Raw genomic sequence first — 15014 nt, 5'->3', positions numbered from 1 at the left:
TATATAATGTATACATTAAACATTATATATTAAAATTTTGGTTTTCTTTTTTTTTGAGTAATGTACCATGGACATCCTTTCATGTCAGACTATATAAATATAATACATTTTGTTTAATGACTTTATAGTATTCCTAGTTTGAACTGTTCATGATTTATTTAACCATTCTCAAACTGATGGGCATTTAGGTTGATTTCAAATTTTTGCCTTTACTAAAAGTCCTGCCATGGACATCACTTGTCCACTTACTTTGGGATACTTGTACAAGAATTTCTTTAGGGTGTAGTCTTAGAAGTAGAGTTGCTTGGTCAAAGGCTAAGCATATTTAAAATTTTCAGAGATGCTAAGGAGAGAATATCAGAGATTTGAAAGTACTTCTTGGCCTCTTTCCTCCCCTCCAGAAATGACCACTTCATGGAAAATAGATAGGGAAACAATTGAAACAGTGACAGAGTTTATTTTCTTGGGCTTCAAAATCACTGTAGATGGTGACTGCAGCCATGAAATTAAAAGATGCTTACTCCTTGGAAGGAAAGCTATGACAAACCTAGACAGTGTATTAAAGAGCAGAGGCATTACTTTGCCAACAAAGGTCCATATAGTCAAAGCTATGGTTTTTCCAGTAGTCATGGATGGATGTGAGAGTTGGACTATAAAGAAGGCTGAGCGCCAAAGAATTGATACTTTTGAACTGTGGCATTGGAGAAGACTCTTGAGAGTCCATTAGACTTCAAAGAGATCAAACCAGTCAGCCCTAAAGGAAATCAATCCTGAATATTCACTGGAAGGTACGGATGCTGAAACTTAAGTGCCAATACTTTGGCCACCTGATGTGAAGAGCTGACTTGTTAGAAAAGACCCTGATGCTGGGGAAGTGTTAAGGCAGGAGAAGGAGACGACAGAGTATGAGATGGTTGGATATCATCACTGACTCAATTGACATGAATTTGAGCAAGCTTTGGAAGATGGCGAAGGACAAGGAAGCCTGGTGTGCTGCAGTCCATGGAGTCGCAAGGAGTCGGACACAACTGAGCAACTGAATAACAACAATAACACAAAGGAAGTTATCCACCATAGTTTGCCAGAGCTCTGCTCTAAGCCAGGATGTCAGAGGATAAACTACTATATTAAGGAGAGTCAGTCAGCCAGTTCTCCTGCTTGGTGTAAGAGCTTGAATTTATAAATAGAGAAAGGAATACTGATTTTGTTATTACTCAATCTGTTATATCTGTTGCTTCCCAGATATTAAAAAAGTAACTTGCTTTGTTTTTGAGCCCAATTTCAAATGGTGTATTCCTTACATACCTTGAGAGGATTGTCTGTGGGCCTTACAAATCTCCTGATTGGTCAGGACTGGAATCATTTTCCTCTTGTTGATTCGCTTGCATTTCATAAGTAATGAATTTGCTGACTCACTGCTCGGTGGCCTAGGCTGCTGTGTATGGTCTCACTCCTACCAACTTTAATGACTTCTTAGAAACACTATGATGGTCAAGGTCAGGTGTTCTTTAAAGTAAAAGAAAGGAAAAAGAAGTTCCCCTTTTTAGGCAATCTATCTTGAGTTTTCTTATCTATAACAATCCAGTGATGTTGGTAACCTTGGTTTATTCCCTCTGCTCCTGATTTTAGTAGGTCTGAGAGTCTTATTAAAACCAGAATGATATTTATGTTTGTATATAAGTACCTTAACCACATATACTAATATTTAGTTACCTCATCAGTTTCAGATTAATGTCTGCACTGTTTTTCTCTCTGACCTTTAGCCCTCTGTGAGTATTACTGATTCCTCAGTTTCTGCCTTAAATTGAATATATGTTTCTGCTAAGTATATATTCCCTCAGTTGGATAATTTTCCAAGTCTGTTTTACTATAAAAGTAATAAGCACTTAAAAGAAACCGTTTAGAAAATACACAAATGGGATATTTAGAAAGTAACCAAATCTCTATGCCTTAAGGAGATTGGCTGTTAATATTTTGTGCATTTTCCCCTAAGATTTAAACTTTTTTAATCTACATGATTTAAATCATTGTATATAAAATTTTAATCTTTATACATTTTTATCATTACACACTTTTGAGTATTTTGTATTGTGGTAAAGTATGCGTAATATAAAACAGGCCATTTTTACGTGTACTCCGCAGTGGCATTATGAACATTTATATTGTTGTGATCCTATTACCACCATCCATCCATAGAACCCTTTTCATCTTGTAAAACTGAAACTCTATACCTATTAAACAAAAACTCCCCTTCCCCTCTTCCCTCAGCCCCAGGCTGCCACCATTCTGCTTACCATCTGTATGAACTTGACTGTTCTAGGAACTTCATATAAATGGAGTCATGAGTATTTTTATTTTATTCACTTAGCATAATATTGTTAATGGTCATCCCACGTTGTGGCATGTGTCACAGTTTTTCCCTTGTTGAGACTGAATCATAGTCCATTGTACGTGCATACCACATTTCTGATTTATTTATCTGCTGATGGACACTTGGGTTGCTTTCACTTTTTAGCAGTTGTGAATATGGGTGTAAAAATCTGTCTCCTAATCGCTGATTTTACTACTTTTGGCACTTACATAAAATTGGAATCAAAGGATTCTTTGGGCATATGTACAAAAGTGGATTTATATGTTTGATTTTTGAAGAATCGCCATACTGTTTTCCATAGTGGCAGCACCATTTTTTGGTGCACCAACAACAGTGCACATGTGTTCAATTTCTTCACATCCTGACCAACACTTTGTTTTTCCTTTTTTCCTTTTGATAATAGTCAGGTGGACAGGGAGGCCTGGCATGCTGTGATTCATGGGGTCGCAAAGAGTTGGACACGACTGAGCAACTGAACTGAACTGAATGAATATGAGGTAGTATCTCATTGTGGTCTGGATTTTCATAACCCTAATGGTTAGTGATGCTGGGCATATTTTTATGTGCTTAATTGACCATTTAGAAATCTTTGGAGAAATGTTTGTTCAAGTCCTTTGCCCATTTTTGTTTCTTTTGTTGTTGTTGAGTTGTGGTTTTTAGACATCTGGATGTTAATCTCTTGTCTTAGTCAGTTGGTGCTGCTATATCAAATTTGTTTTTTTTTTGGTCAGAAAAAATCTTTATACCTCCTTAACTTTTCAAGGATAAATTCTCTGCTTACAGAAGTCTAGATTAGTGGGTTTTAAAAAAATCTCAAAAACTTGAATATTTCACTCTACTCTCTTCTTGCTTGCATGATTCCAATGAGAAATTAGATGTAATTCTTATCTTTGCTCCTGTCTAGGTAAAGGTACTTTCAATATATTAAAAAAAATGTGATATTCTGACATTTGAATATGATTTGCCTAGATGTATTTTTCTTGGAATTTATCCTGTTCAGTGGTCTCTGAGCTTCCTGGATCTATGGTTTGGTGTCTGGCATTAATTATCTCAGGCCTTTGGATCCTTTATTACTCTGTTACATTAATGCTGCCTTCCCTCTGGGTCTCAAGCACACCAAGCTCCTTTCTAACCTTAAGGTCTACATTCTGCTGTTCCTGCTCCTTGATATGCTTCAGCCTTAATTCTTCCTCTAACTTCATTTCATCCTTCAGGTCTGAGATGAACATTTATTTCTGTAGGAATGGAAAAAATAGGAAGTTGACGGGTACTCACTTCTGGCTCAGGCTCTTTTCTACTTCCTGTTGCTTTCTGCAGAGTATCAGGAAGACATGAGTTTTAACAATTTGCAAGGGAAAACTTAAGGGCAGGAAGTGGATATTTGGTACAGTTTTGAAAGATTTATTTTCAGAGTGTAAACTTTGTAAGATAGTGTTCTGAAGAGATTTGAAGGACAGAGATCATGTTGTTTAATTCTTTTGTGTTTATCATAGCAATGGATATTCATTATTTGGAAAGTTTGACATTTGCCATTAATACTGTGGTCATTATAAGAAATACTTATTGGTAGGCTGATTTCTAAGTATTTCTGTTTCATTAAGAGAGATTTACTCTTAAGTAGTCTAGTTTCTAGGCTGGTCTACTGTGTTTATGTATTCTTTGGGCCTCCAGAAATGCACTCATATCTGATTCATTGATTTACCTAATCACTCATCCATTCAACACACATTTTTTGAGACTTTTACATGGCAGGTGATATTGAAATCACAAAGAAAAATAAAGAATAATGATTGGCTCTATCCTTAGAGCCAATAGTTTGGTAAGGGAGACCAATTTGTGAAGAAACCTCTGTACTGTGGTATCAAATATGAGAACCAAGAAAGAATACTTATCAGGCTTCACTCTAGAGATAAAATATGAACAAGTTCTGCAGGGAAAAGTGCAAGCCAGGCAGAGTGAGTGGTGTGAACCAGGGCAGGAAGCTATAGAGATGACACACATATCTGGGAACTGAGGATGGTTAAAGTGATTGGAGTGTAAACTGTGTGTACAGAGAAGGAGAATGACAAAGGGGGAAATGAGAAAACTGAATAAGGACATTTGGTAAAGTAAGCCCTTAAATGTGACACAGCTGTGTTTGAATTTTCTCATGGACTTAATGGGATGGTGACAGTGGGAATGCCCTAATCCAATTATTGTTTAGAGACCTAATTCTGGAATCAGTGAGGAGAATTTCCTGCATCTGTTGATACTGCATTGACTCAGTTACCCTGTTTACTTTCTCAGATGGTGAATGTATAAAATCCTTTATTGCTACCTAAAAATAATACAGCCACCCCCCTTTTATGGGGGGGAAAAAGCTGACTGACTATAAAATAATCACAGCAAAAAATACATAAAGATTAATTCCAACCTTAAAAAAACACATCAACTGAAGTGATTTATTTCCTTCAAATTATTTTTCTTTATATAATTAGGTTTTTATTTTCATTTGAACATGCCACATAGTTTTTAATTAGACCCGTGCCTTATAAAATTGAATGATTATATGCTGATCAAACAGATTTTAAACTTGTAGAGACGCAGAAATTGTTTTGAGAAATTAAGCCAGCACTTAGGTGTTTACAACAGAACATGTCTGTCGAGAGTGAAAAAGTTGAAGCAGACAAGTTTCTGCGAAGGCCTTGTATATCCCGTCACTTATTCTTCACACTTTTTCATTCAGAAGATTCATGAACAAACTAGGGAGATTCACACTCATCCCCTAACAGTCAATGTGTATGTTTATGGATATAAGTAAAATAAAACTATGAGTGAGAATTGCCCTTCTGTAAGAACTCAGAGTTGTACAGCTGTTTTGTCAGCAGCATTTTACCTCTTTTCTGTATCATTGGCTTTAAGTAGAAGCAAGGAGAAACAAATCATTTTAGTGCTTGGAAGCAATGCCAATCATTTTGAGAGAATGAAAAACATCAGAATTCATCTCACTTTTTATGAAAGGTCATGCTAGACATGTGTTATTTCTGTGAAAAAGGGTTTCCTAACTGAGTAGCTGAAAAATATCCTACAAGTCAACATCACTGATTCAAAACACATGAGTTTGAGCAAACTCTGGGAGATTATGAAGGACAGAGAAGCCTGGCATGCTGCAGTCCTTGGGGTTGCAAAGAGTCGGATATGACTGAGTGACTAAACAACATCCTCATAACCACGTGTAGAGATCAAAGAGAAATGTTTATTTCCTTTCTACTTTTTCCAGAATAATTTTTGCCTGGGAAAAATGCTAATCCAGCCTGAAAAACAACTCATACTGATGTTTGTACGTGAACATTTTTCTTTTCTTTTTTTCTTTATTTGTCCAGTAAATATTTATTGTTTTGTTTTGGTTTTTCGGTTTTATGATCCAGCTCACAATTGGGACAAATCACTGGACACTGGGCCATGAAAGATGGCTTTTATTAGGATTAGCAGCCGATATGCCCTGTGCTAAGTCACTTTGGTTGTGTCTGACTTTTTGTGACCTTATGGACTGTAGTCACCCGGGCTCCTCTGTCCACAGGATTCTCAGGCAGGAATACTGGAATACTGGAATTGGATTCTCTCCCCGAAAGGGATCTTCCCAATCCAGGGATCGAACACATGTCTCTTACATCTCTTGCATTGGCAGGTGGGTTCTTTACCACTAGTGCCACCTGGGAAGCCCCAATATTCCCTGCGCCCCCTTGGAAAATCCTGTGTCTGGGCTTCTGCTAAGCTTGCACAAACAGTGCTCACCCTCTCCTCAGGGACGTCTAACTGTGGCCAAAGAAAGTGAAGTCACTCAGTTGTGTCCGACTCTTTGCGACCCCATGGACTGTAGCCTGTCAGGATCCTCCATCCATGGGATTTTCCAGGCAAGAGTGCTGGAGTGGATTGCCATTTCCTTCTCCGGGGGATCTTCCCAACCCAGGAATCGAACCCGGGTCTCCCACATTGCGGGCAGATGCTTTACCATCTGAGCCACCAGGGAAGTCAGCACTGTGGCCAAGGCAGTTGTAAATATCAGGACAGAAAAGTCCTCTCTGCTCCTGGGATATGGGATTAGGAGCTCTACTGTGTTCTCTTTGGGATGGGGAGAGTTACTCTATTCATAGATAATTCAAAGAGAATTAGTCTCTCTAGAAGGATTATATTTTATATCAGAGAGCAACAGATATTTAAAGTGAGTCATGGTTAAAATCTTCAGGGATAGAAGAGACTTTCAAGGTCATCTGATGTTGAATTTCCCTCTCCAGCATTGTAATTGGTTTCTCCAGTAGGGAGCTTCCTGATTCTTTGGGTTACCTGTGACTGAACTTGTTAAAAAAACACACATAGATATTGTCCCCCTTATTTCTGCCTTAAATCTATTCTTTTAACTTTCATTCTATTTGTCCTATTTATACAGTCTGGAGCCTGGATTAGCATCTGATTGTTTAGACCAGTGCTTCTCTACTTGGGCATACTTAAGAAATTGTTACAGTACACTTTCCTGGGGTCCATCCCCAGATATTCTGACTCAGTAGGTCTGAGGTTCTGCCAGAGAATCTGCATTTCTAACAAGCTCCCAGGTGCTGCTGCTGGTCTGTTGATGACCTTTGAACAGCTGATTCAGACTATCCAAGATTCCTTCTCCCTTCCTTTGGGAACAGCACTTGGTTTTTCCTTTGGGGACTAACTTGTCTCCTATGTAGGCAGACTGGTTGGGAGTGGCAGACAAGCCATCCACCAGCTGAGTGTGGGCATGTGACACAAGGTGGGCCAAAGGGATGCTGGTTCTTGAGAATGTGAATGAAGAGGAGAAGTAGGAGCTCTAACACACTGTTGACCACAACTCCTGCCTAGTTCCCTGGGCCTGTCCTGGTTGCCACTGCTTCTGAGTCTAGAACTCAGGTTTTCCTTCTGTTCTTTGAACTACCTCATGTATTTTCAATAAATGATGGTTTTTCTTCTAGTTCTACTTCAGTTCCCTCCCACCCCCACCCTTCTTTCTCCTCCTTTTCTTCTTCCTCACCTTTTAAAAAATTAACTGGTTAGTTTCTACTTCTTGCCACCAACAATATGAACAGATAAAGACTACAAAGAATACACCTGCTGTCTTGACTCTAGTCAACCCTCCATGTAAAGACAGTGCCGACTTGCTCCTCCAGATCCAGTTTCCCTGTGCTTTCCATGATTCTCTGTAGAACATGTATTTCAAGTCTCCACATTATCATGTTTTCTTTTGGTTCACCTACTAGTCTCCAGACTTCCCTGGTGGCTCAGTTGGTAAAGAATCCACCTGCAATGCAGGACATCCAGGTTTGATCCCTGGGTCGCGAAGATCCCCAGGAGAAGGAAATGGCTACCCACTCCTGTATTCTCGCTTGGGAAATCCCATGGGCAGAGGAGCCTGGAGGGCCACAGTCCATGGGGTCCCAAGTATCAGACATAGCAACTAAACCATTACTGGCTGTCTCCAGCCCTTTACCACTTCAATATGGCCTGATCCAGACTGCAAGGAGGAAGGAGATGTTTACTGCCTCTGCTGTGGTCACTATACTCTGGTGCCACCTAAAGCAGGAAGAAAAAAGAAAAAGGAACAATTACATAGCAGTTTGTTTGATAAGTGTCAACAGTGAATAGAGATCACCCAGGTTCCTAAGTGAATCTTTCCTACTGAATGGCTCTCGATTCTGCTGAAAAGCAAGAAGGGAAAAGTGCCTGAGATGGCAGAGAAAAGCAAGGATTTCTTTGGACAGCATGTGCTCGGGGTTGGTCTTGTATCTAGGAGGAGACTCAGAGTCATTATCGTGTGCTTGGGGAGTGTGTTGGCAGTTCGGAAAAACAGTAGAAACAAAAGGCTCTCCTGGGATTCTTCTTAAATGCAGACAAGACACTTGTTTATGGGCTCTTTGGCCTTCTTCATTCTGGGAGAATCAGAGAATTCTGAGAAGGAAGCAGGGTAACTCAGGAGCATTAGGAATTAAAAACAGAAAAAACAAGGCATGGTTATTATTGCTATTCCATGTAAATACTCAGAAGTTTAACTTATCGACTTGATATGCATATTCATAACTAGTCATTCCTTGGGCGGGAACTTCTCTGGCAATAACAAATGTTTCTCTTTGTCAAGAGTGATTCTGAATTTAAAGTAGAATGACACAAAGCACTTGGTTTCTTGCCATAACTGTGGTAGGGAACAGAACAACAATACATCTTTGGATTTTTCCCTCTAACTTACTTAAAATTACTGTCATATGTCCCTGAGATTTAGGGTCAGGATGCTTCTGTCCAGCAGAGTGAGGCTGGACAGAGGGAGGGGATGAAGTATGATGCTCTTGCAACAAAGGCCTCCGAGATGCATGGGGAGGCCTACTGTTAGGACCGTCCATCAGAGTTGTCTCAAACTGTAGCAATGGGTCTGAGACATTGTGTTGCCTTATCAGCTGGTCACGGGATGCAGGCTGCCCTTGGCAGGGGATGTTACCTTGGCTGAGGGGGCGTGTTCTCTGTCTGACTGTGGTCTCCACGGATGGCCTCAGCTGAGAGCTGTGAGATGGTCATGATCCAGCAGCTGGCCAGTAGGTCCTGACTGGGGGATATAGAAGGGAGCTGGGTGGTGTTCCCACACCCACTACTGGTCCTGGCTGTCCCGGGGGATGCCTGGTGGGGGTGAGTGACACAGGGGAGTTAACATCTGCAGAGAGGGTTTTGATGGATGATGGGAGATGGAAAGGCACCAACCAATACATTCTCTCCTTTCTTTCCCCTGATGCTGGTTCTGCAACGCTGGTTCTGCTTGATCCTGAGATCAAGCAGGGAGCGCTGCATTGGTTGCAAAGGTGTAACCGGCTTGGTGAGGCCCCCTTGTCTGCACTGTCCCCTATTCTCTACTTCATTCCCTTTCCTTCCTGTTACCCACAAGAGGGTACCTTTGGACCGAAACATCAGCACAGTATCTTTTGCCTTGGCCCCTGTTTCCTAGGGAACCCAGGTTAAAGCCGGATCACCTTCCTGAAATTCCCAGAACTATAGAATTTCAGTTAGCAGGGGCCTTAAAGATCACCTCATCTAATCCTGCCCATTTTATGGGTCAGGAAGCAGAGGCTCAAACGGTTCAGTTATTTGAATGTATCCCAGACCAAGAATCTAGGCTTCCTGACTCCTCATCCCATGCTCTTATCTATGCTAACCTACTTGGAAAGTGATTTTACCCCGGAAAACAGCCCTGTGATGGGATGATAGCAATAGTTGGGGCCCATCCTGGATACACATGCGAGGAGCCTCATGTGAAAGCCTCCCGGAATTTGTCTCACTAGTCTGGTCTCCACACCGTTAAAGCTGGTAGGGAATTGGGGGTCAGCGAGCCCTGTGTTTCCAACCAAATTACCATCATGGATCTCTTCTGTTACTGCCCTTCACCTCTACCCCATGATTCTTTTAAAAAAGATTTCTTCTGAATTGCTTTATTATGACTTAATTTCTTTTCTACTCTTTAACTAAAACCTTATAATACTTCCATTGTATTTAATACATAAGCTTACCATTTCAGCCTTATATAGGGGTGGATACATACATGGCTTCTACTTATCTTCTGAAACTAGAGAAGAGAGTAATGTTACCATTACAGAATCCTCCCAAGGAATCCCAGGGATGGAACCACTCATCTGACCTGCCCTCCACACCCACCCTCCACTGCCCCACCCATCAGAGACCCAGCAAATAACAGAGCCTGGACCAGGATCTGGGTCTCCCGACTTGAAGGAGTGGAGGCTCTTTCCAAATTCCTGGCAGCGTTCCTCCTTAAGAAGCTCCCAACCTCATCCGTCACAGTCAAGATCCTGACAGCAGACAGTGTCACTGACCAGATGCTCGCTGTGCCTGTGTCTCCCTCGGCCTCTCACTCTATTGGGGATTCCTTGGCCTCGTCTTCGGGCAGCCACCCTTCCATCTGGGGAGCCCATATTACAGGGTCTTGTTAAATTCCAGCTGCTATTTATTCCTTTTCTAGCAGCAGTGGCTGGTGAACTCGCCATCCCACACTGCTCAGCTCCCAACCGCATGCATGACCAGCAGGGAGCGGACATGTGCACGTGGCCTCTGTGTGAGTGGTCACCTTCAGGTCTGTCCACATTCAGAGCTCCCTGAGAAGAGAAGCATTGTAGCTCCTGGGGAGAGGAGGTGTGGCATGATTTCATGGGAGACATTGTACTGGAGAGGAGTTCCTTGCTGTAGTTACTGTTGTTTGGTCACTCGGTCGTGGTTGACTCTTTGTGACTCCATGGACCGTAGCCTGCAAGTCTCTTCCGCCCGTGAGATTTCCCAGGCAAGATTACCTGAGTGGGTAGCCATTTCCTTCTCCAGGGCATCTTCCTGGACCAGGGATGGAACCCATGTCTCCTGCATTGGCAAGCAGATGCTTTCCCACTAAGCCACCAGAGAAGCCCCTGCTTTAGTTACTGGGACTGATTAACTAAATAGATGGATTCTTATTAGCCTCCTACGATCAGGCTGGGAATTGAGAGGACTAGGTTCTGGTCCTTACTCTACCGCTCATTTGCAGTGCTCTCTTGAGAACATCTGAACTTCCGTAGGATTCTGTTTCTTATTTTATGAACAGGGACCATAATAACCATTTTAGCTTCCTGACAGTTGACCACTTTTTCTGCTGCTATATCTTGGTTCAAGCCATAGTCATCTACCCTTGGACAGCTGCAAGATGGCCTCCCAGCTGCTTCTACTCTTCCTTCATAGGAAGTTCGTTCTCCACAGAAAAGTCAGAGTAATTAAAAAAAAAATGGTCGACTATCACTTTCCTGCTTAAATCCCTCCAATAGCTTGTTGTTAGATTTAAAATGACATATGAGTGGTTTGTTATGGCTTTCTGTAGTCTAACCTCTGTTTATCTCTTGGTTCTCACCTCTTTCCATTCTTGTGCTGGCATTCCCTGCTCCTGCCACATAGATGTTCTGCTTGATCTTGCAAAGCACCAAGCTTTCTTCCTGACTCAGGGCCTTTGCATTGCTGTCTCATCTGCCTGGAATGCTTTTCTACCCCTGGCTGCCTCCTCCTTCTCAGCTCATCTTGTTTACCCTGTGAGGTCTTTCCTTCACTCCTACCTTTAGACCTTCTTTATTCCATGATTATTTATCATTCTCTTAGGTTATTTAACATCAGTAAACAAATAGATAAACCAGTTGAACAATCAATTAAGCAAGTGAGCATTTAGTAGGTTTTCTCCCACTAAAATGCCAGCTCCATCAGCCAGGGCCCAGGCTGGCCCCTTCACTACTGTATCTATTTCAGCCACTAGACTCTCAGGGTTGATGTTTGTTACTGAAATGTTGAATGCTTTTATTCATTTCATGATGTTTATTAAGTTTCTACCACATGGTAGGTACTACTTTAGTCATGAGGATTGGTGGTGGTTTAGTTGCTAAGTCGTGTCTTAGCAAACTCATGACTCTTGCAACCTCATGGACTGTAGCCTGCCAGGCTCCTCTGTTCATGGGATTCTCCAGGCAAGAATACTGGAGTGGGTTGCCATTTTCTTTTCCATGGGATCTTCCTGACCCAGGAATCAAACCCGGGTCTCCTGCATTGCAGGTAGGCAGATTCTTTACCAACTGAGCTACAAGGGAAGCCCACTTAGAGTACTTATGGTGGTGGTTGGTGGTTTAACCACGAGGATTATCAGGGAACAAAATAGACAAAGCCCCTGACTTCCTGAAGCTTGTATTCAATGGGGGCTGGTTTGGGGGAGAAATCACAAGTATAAATAAATTAACAATTAAATACATGTCAGGTGGTAGCAAGAGCTGCAGGGTAAGATAAGACAGAGTAATGAGGTTTGGAGTCTCAGGTAAGGATGGAGATCAGGGAATTCTCTCATTTGATGGGAGACTTGCAGAGAATGAGAATGCAATTGGTGAAGGCTGGGGATGGTGATGAAAGAATGTTCTGGGCAAAGGCCTCGAGGTGGGTGTGTGACTGGTGGATTTGGAGGAATAGCAGAAAGGTTGGTGTAGCTGCAACAGGGAGAACAGAGGGAAGCAGGAGGAGTCGGGGGCGGGGGGAGTGGAAGACCAAGTCAGAGCTCATAGACTGTTAGGTCATGAAACATGCAAGGGCATGGGCTTCACTCCGAGTGGGAAGGAAACCTTCAGAGGCACAGGACTGGAAGTGCATATGATTTGTCTTATGTTCTGAAAAACACACTGGTCATGGTGCTGAGGATAGACTCGGTGGATGGTGAAGACAGGGAGATACTGAGGAGACCAAGGCAGGGATGTTCTGAGTCAAGGTCCATTTCATGGTGAAGCAGATGGGACTTGTTGATAGATGGAGTGTGGGATGGGAGAGAAAAGAGTCCAAGTCGGTTTGAAGGTTTTGGCAGGAGCAATCAGAAGGCATGCATGTGTGCTCAGTTGTGTTCAACTTGTTTGCAACCCCATTGACTAGCCCACCAGGCTCCTCTTGTCCATGGAATTTTCCAGGCAAGAGTACTGGAGTGCCATTGCCATTGGGTTGCCATTTCCTACTCCAATCAAAAGAATAGGATTGCTATTTATTGAGATGGAGGAAGTCTGTGGGAAGAGCAGGTTTTGGGGAAAAATTAGACAGCAATTTTGGAGGAAAGAATTACAGTTGCTCCTTGAATGACAGGGTTTGAATGGCACAGTTCTGCTTACATGTTGATTTATTTTGATAGTGAACACTTTAGTAATATACTATCTGGGATGGTAGGAACTGCAGATATAGGGGACCAACTATAAGTTAATGAAGATTTTTGACTGGGAGGAGGGTTGGTGCCCCCTAAGTCCTGCCTTGTTTGAGTCAACTGTATATCATCTTAAGGTGCCCTTGAGAGTTCTGTTAATTCTAACATCCTCTGCATTCATTTTAAAACCATTTTAATTTAAAAATTTCTTAAAAATATATTTGTGTGCATGTGTTTACATGTGTGTTTGGGACTTCCCTGGTGGCTCAGACGGTAAAGTGCCTGTCTACAATGCGGGAAGTCCGGGTTCGATCCCTGGGTTGGGAAGATCCCCTGGAGAAGGAAATGGCAATCCAATCCAGTACTATTGCCTGGAAAATCCCATGGACAGAGGAGCCTGGTAGGCTACAGTCCATGGGGTTGCAAAGAGTCGGACACGACTGTGCGACTTCACTTTGGGGGTATATATAAATGGCTGGAGGGCATGAATAAATCATGCCAGTAATTGACAGAAGCCTAGTTTTGCCATGATGCTAGCTGAGATGGCCCATCCTCCCAACACTCCATGTCATTTGGATACTAGACAAACAGGCCCATAGAGGTGAAGTGCTCTATTTGAGGCCAAGGAGCTACCGAGTAGAGGAACCAGCCCTGGAATAAAGGTCTCTGCTCTGTCTGACCTCTGCCCCTTCCACAGTATCACACTCACTCTTTACTACTGTTACATCACAATACAGCATCTGGTATCTTTTGCAGAGCAAGGATTAGACATAGCTTGAGTAAACTAGACACACTGTTAAAGATCACTGTGTCCTCACAAATGCTCTGAATCTCCCAAAAGCTAGAGAGAAGAGGAGAGGAGGAAGCATGAATGTTTACAGTCACAGGATGTGAAGCACCAAGCATGTGTCTATAACTTACCCCCAAACTTGAGTATTTATTCCCTCTTTTTTATGCTTGTAAAGCAGCAGGAAGAGACAAGCTGTTCCATTCAGAAACCACCGAGAGAGGCTTCCGTGATCTGAGGCTGCCTGTAGCATATGGGATAAATTCTTTGCATTTAAGATGCAAACATTCAACAGACTACCCTTCCCTCCCCGAGTCTCTGCCTGTGACAGGGGGCCCTCAGAAAGGACTGGCTGACTGTGCTTGCCTTGGGAGGGGGCGCTGAATCTGTACGCCCCCTCCTTTCCCCACTCCAAGAGGGGTCTTTTGCTTGGGAAAGCTGTGAAAGTTCAGTAGAAAAACTGGCACGCTCAGTACTCTCCTTGGATGTTTCTTAAGGTTGGAAAGTGAATGATATAAATGTCTAATTAGAGAAGAAAGACACTTGCACATTTAATCTTGGTGGGGACTGGGGATCACACTTGATCTCATTATCGCCTCTGCTACGTACTGTCTTCCCTGACACTTCTCCTATTACTTTCCAGCAGCCATGCCAGTCACTGCACTTGAGCAGCTGAGCGGCGGTTTGATGCAGCTGTCGTTGATACAGACAAGATGGGAAGACCAAAGCTTGGGTCAAGTTTCTTTTATACTCCTTGGGGAAAAGCCACCAATTCAAATCCAGTGAAGGATCACAATGAGACTTTTGGCTCTAGATTCATCTGTAGAAAATTTCCTCCCTATAAGACAGACTGAAGTGTTTGGATAGGTTTCTATAGAAAATACCAGGCTGTCATCTTCTGAGGAGGCATGATTTTTAGAGCAAATTGTTATTGAGTCACTAAGTTTTGTCAGACTCTTTTGCGACCCCGTAGACTACAGCCTGCTAGCAGCCTCTGTCCATGGGATTTCCCAGGCAAGAATACTGGAGTGGGTTGCCATTTCCTTCTTCAGGGGATCTTTCCCACCCAGGGATCACACCTGTGTCTCCTGCATTGGCAGGCAGGTTCTTTATCACCGAGCCACCGTGGTAAAGCA

This window comes from Bos indicus, chromosome 10, assembly GCF_029378745.1.
Source record: "Bos indicus isolate NIAB-ARS_2022 breed Sahiwal x Tharparkar chromosome 10, NIAB-ARS_B.indTharparkar_mat_pri_1.0, whole genome shotgun sequence".
Lineage (NCBI taxonomy): Eukaryota > Metazoa > Chordata > Mammalia > Artiodactyla > Bovidae > Bos > Bos indicus.
The sequence above is the reverse complement of the archived record's forward strand: the minus strand, read 5'-3'. Positions refer to the sequence as shown.